Here is a 5,669-nt window from a genome sequence, read left to right on the forward strand (position 1 = left end):
TCTGTCTGTCTGTCTGTCTGTCTCTGTCTGACTGTTTCTGTCTGTCTGTCTGTCTTTGTCTTTGTTTGTCTGTTTGTCTGTCTGTCTCTGTCTGTCTCTGTCTCTGTCTGTCTGTCTCTGTCTGTCTGTCTGTCTCTGTCTTTTTGTCTCTGTCTTTCTGTCTCTGTCTGTCTGTTTGTCTATCTGTTTGTCTGTCTGTCTCTGTTTGTCTCTGTCTGTCTGTCTCTCTGTCTGTCTGTCTCTGTCTTTCTGTCTGTTTGTCTCTGTCTCTGTCTGTCTGTCTCCAACTGTCCATCCTTCTATCTGTACAGTTTCAAAATATTTAACTTGATTTACAAAATTTTCCCCAAAAATTCATTGAGATCTTTCCAAATTTTTCAAAACCATTTGTTGTATTCAACATTCTTTGTTCGTCTTCTCATGCATATTGACTTTATTTTCTTTTAGCTATGGTTCTGCTACTTTCAGTTTTGAGTTGATCTTCAGCCACTTTTATCTTTCAGCTACTGGCTGCTTTTTTAACCAGGGTTTTAGCTTTTAAATACCCTAATGCTACTTTTAGTTAGCCTTTTATTGATTTAAGCTAGCATTTTGCCTTTAGCTACCTGTTTTCCTACTCTAGCCTTAAGCGAGCCTTTTGCTAATTTAAGCTTGTAGCTTATGCTCTCTTGCTGTGGCAACACCTGCAGGAGAGAACAGCCAAAAGAAAAACAACTGGTCTGAGGAACACGCTTGATTATTATTATTTTTTTACAACAAAAATAATGAATGACAAATGAATCTGATTCTGACAGGTTCGTAAACATCACAAATACCGTACTGAAAACAACAGATACAACATTTCCTGCTCAGGCCCAGTTTGAATTTAACTTTTGGTTGAAATCTCTAACAAGACAAAAAGCGCTCATGTACACTGTTCAAACTTGCAAAAACCTATTGTTGCAACCTTTTGGTCACTGGAGCTTCATCATGCACACAAATTTTGAGAATTACAAACATTTTCTCATCTTAAGTGTCCTTCTAATCACATAGTAATGTTACAAAGGACATAAAATACTACAAACCATTCATAAAAGTGGTTACCATTCCTAAAAGCATTAAAGCTGGTTTAAATGCCCTTCCTCGTCAGCCTCTTTATCCGTCTGTGTACAGTGGAATGTTTTTCTCTGGAATTATTGCAACAAAGGATAAATTCCACCAATACCACCATCAGATGGGTGTGCTCCTGTGGCTTTCTGAAATGCTCTTTCTCAAGCGCAGATTCTTTATTGCAAGGTTTCAACTTGTCTAAATGATCAGAGTATTTTGTAGATGATTCATCCCAATGTGATTTATTAAATAGATTATAGTATTAAGAAAGCTTGTTTAAAAAAAAGAAGCTTCTGTAGTTTATACAGCGGGAAACCATATTCACAAATAAAATCACTGCATGAACTAATTAAATAATGAATTTGAAAAATCTGTTAGCCATAAAAGAAAAAGCTCGAGCAATTAAAAAAAACAAAAAAAAAACATGTTGGCTTCAATCCTGTCGCACAACTACTGAGGCCGTGTGGATCAAAGGTTGCTGAAGACAAAGTTTGTTGGTGTCGTTTAACATGCCGAGCACTTAGGAAGGATCTGTGAAGTGTGGCCAGTGTTTGAACACGCCCATGCCTTCCGGAGGGTGGAAAACCCCAAGGCATCAAGCAACATTTCAGTCCTGTGATTCACAAAGAGATAGAAAGGCAAATCCTACGCAAAGAGCACACACACATGTACACACAGGTAGGGCGGTGTTGCTCAACAAGTTCAAAGTTAGGATCTTTCTCTGGCTTTATGTTGGAAATGTATTAAAAACTGACTTCAGAGTTGGTTAGCTACAAATAGGCTGCACTAAAAGCACATGTTTAGCCTCTTTTCAGAGCTAACGCTAAGTTAAGATCATGGTCTACATCAAGGTCAAGGTTCTTTATTGTCATTCGCATCACGTAGTACATGAGGCGGAACGAAATTGTCTACAAAGTGTCCCAGTTACATCCAGCAGTAGCAAAATTATAAAATGTAAAAAGAAACAGTAAATATGGATCTAAGATATAAACTAAGATATACGCTAAACGAACGCCAAACGGTACGCTAAAAGATCTAAGCTATATGCTAAACACTAATAGTGCAAAGCAATACACTGAACAATAGCACCACGGACACGAGTCTTTGTGGGCGGATGAGAACAAATGAAGGAATGCAGCAGCATGAGATCAGCAGCATGGATAATCAGCAGCACATATCAACAATCAAAGTTGCATTACAGTGCCTTTTTTCAGTAAAATTGCTCATTGACCTATAGATGTCTTGTTCCAAATATACAAAGTATATCTTTGCAGGAGAGTGTTCATTTTATCATATTGTTTTATTCATCACAGGTTCCCTGACCCACTTGGTTTTGTGGGTCTTGAGACCAAACGTTAATGGCAAAATATAAATTCCACATTCAAGCACTTTTATTTGTTAAATGTCAAAAGCACACAAGCTGTCTTTCTTTCAAAATGCACTGCAAAGGGGTGGACAAATGGACTGGAGTGCCAAATGGAGAAAGGTGGGGTGTAAATGAACCCATAGAAAATGGCTTTGACTCAGCAATTTTTAACCACACCGTTGAAATCATTCAAAGCAGAAGAGAAGGAGAAGGAGAAAAGTGTGCTGCTACGACACTTTTATGTTTTCACTTGAACACATGTGGTGTAACCTTACAGTCACAGAGCACAGTTTATTCACATGCTGCTGAATAAAAGCAAGGAAAGACGCATATCTTGTTGTGAAGCTGAGATTTCTTCTGCTGAGAAAGCAGCTTGAATGACACACTTTTACTGCACTCACATCTGTCTGCTCAACTCTTGCCTTCATTCTATGTCTCAGAGCTCTCATTCATAAAAAAAAGAGAAGGAAAAAGAAACAGACAGTTTGTGTGCAAGCATCCAGAAAGACACAAACAGAGAGAAAATGTCAGGTTAAAGAGGAAATGAGATGGTCTGACATCATATAAGCATTGTCGAAGAAAGTGTTTCTGTGTTTGACAGCCCACCCATCAAAGAACCAATCAATGCCCCATCTATGATAATAGATCGGCATTCTTCGCTTGCCTCTTGAATGGGAGACAATATCGTCTCCATGGCAACATATGCTCTCACCTTTATCGCACGTAAACATCCAGATGCATTTAATTTGGCAGCTCTCTGTGTCATCCTTTACTGCTTGTACACATCCTCAGTTTGGATGATATTATTTCATATTCTCATATGCCCATACAGATTGTTGTTTTGGACTTGTAGCTTATTTTGTTGTTTGCTTTCTATAGAGCCTGGTTTGCCTCATCACTAGGCTCATTTTGCACTCGTTTTAAACTCTCTTTAGCGTTATCTCTCCAAAACTCAGGAAGTATCCACCCAGATAAAACCTACCCTGATTTATTTTGTTTCCAAACACTATTATCTTATCAATTACATTTGTTTGGACCTTTTTATTGTAGGTTAGATAAGAAAATACTTTAGGCAGTTTTAAAAAAAGTCAGTACAAAAGTCATTTTCAACATCTAATTTTTCTCAGGGGTTGTTTGAGCAGTTTAATCACCGTGCTACAAAGTCAGTTCTTGTTGAAATAATAGGATGCAGCTGCTGTGGCTCAGAAAATAGTTCAGAGTGATTGACGCAGAACTGGCAAACGGTGACAGGCGCTGAGGTGCATGCGCTTTTGAACAAATCCTAAACTTTAGCCAAGTGTGACAGAATAACTGCTGACGAACTGTCATGTCGTTAGCTGTTAATCGAGCAGCAAGACAATAGCTGTTGTCAGTGTTTGTATTCTGTTCAGGAGAAGTGAACATGAACACATCTGACTGGATTTCCTCTGTTTGGTCCAGCGGAGAAAATGGGAACAATAAGCCACAAGAGTTTAGGCCTGAGAAGAGGAGGAGGGTCTAAAATCTTGTTTTTACTTGTTGTTTTGGTTGTTTTTTTTTAACATTATATTAAGATTTGAATCCTCTAGAGCAGAGCTATTCAACAAAACTGCTCAGTGGGCCAGACATCCTGTGATTAAAATCATTATGTAAATAAACCAAGGTTTACAATAATCTGTTACCTTTTAAATTTGTTTATTTTATTGCATTGAATCATAAATGCAATAAACAGAACCCAGACACCCCCCCCACCCAAATAAAAAAATAAAAAATAAAAAAATACAATTAAAAAAAAAAGAAGTGGGCCATATTGAAGTCACCCCCAGGCCAGAAATGGCCCACGAGCCACCAGTTGAATAGCCCACATTACTGACATCATGCATCAGGTTCTTAAGGTTATTCTAATGAGCCACAAGATTACTGAAGGGACATTACTTTACATATTATTATTAAATCAAATGACCTTAAAGCCTTTGAAATTTTAATAAAATTGCTACTATGCAATCAGCTAGAATCTGATGTGCATCCTTTAAGATGCAAATATTTATATTAAAATAACAACAGTATAGCATTACAATATAAAATACTTTATTGCTTAAACTTTGTAAATCATAACTTGGATCTTGGCAGCACGGTGGCGCAACTGGTAGAGCTGCTGCCTTTCAGCGAGCAGGTCCCTGGTTCAAACCCCGGTCCAGGGGCATTCCTGGGTGGAGTTTGCATGTTCTCTCCGTGCATGCGTGGGTTTTCTCCGGGTGCTCCGGTTTCCTCCCACAGATCAAAAACATGCATGTTAGGCTGATTGGTAACTCTAAATTGTCCCTTGGTGTGAATGAGAGAGTGAATGGTTGTTTGTCTCGTTTGTCTCTATGTGGCCCTGTGATGGACTTGCGACCCGTCCAGGGTGTACCCCGCCCCTCGCACAGTGATTGCTGGACATGGGCACCAGCGACCCCCGTGACCCAAAATGGAATAAGCGAGTAAAGATAATAGATGGATGGAACTTGGATCTTGGAATGATGTCACAACCAACCTAACTGTGACAAACTTTTACAAAACAGTAAAATATGTTTGATCAAGTTAATAAGATATAAACAGATATAAGTAGATTGTTTTTACTGCAGTAATTACCATGTTTTATATTGGATTTTGACATAAGGGACTGTCTGGAATCACCATCTATTTGAGTTTAAATTCTGAGGGAGCACTCTGGTTGAGTTTCTAATTTGGAACGTGAATCTTCTCACTTCTGCGAACAAATGGTCAATACTTTATTGACATTTTGGAGGATAACAGTCTTGTACTAAAGTGCTCTCACCTTTTGTCCTTACAAAAGATCAATGACAAACTTTCCAATGCATACAAAGACAATTGAGCAGTATCATGCTTTGCACAATGCCCAAATTATATTTAAAAAAATTGCTAACATTCTAACCAGCTAGCTGTACCTGTCAACATCCTTGTGTAAAACTTACATGTACCAAGAGGTGTAATTACTTTATCCACATTTCAACATTAATGGAAAAAGTTGGCCTAGCTAATGATGGTGTATGTTATTTGTTTTCTTTTATTTTTTTAAGATACAGCAAGACAAGGTATATCAATAAGATAAAAGAAGTTCATCAATATAACAAAGTCCATGCTCAATAATCCAGGTATACAATCCAACATCTTTCAGTCAGGTCATCTGGACAGTTTCTTTTTTTGTGCTGAAACGTTTCACCTTCGATCCGGA

This window comes from Nematolebias whitei, chromosome 8 (genome assembly GCF_014905685.2).
Source record: "Nematolebias whitei isolate Nwh7 chromosome 8, NemWhi1, whole genome shotgun sequence".
In the NCBI taxonomy this organism is placed as follows: Eukaryota; Metazoa; Chordata; class Actinopteri; order Cyprinodontiformes; family Rivulidae; genus Nematolebias; species Nematolebias whitei.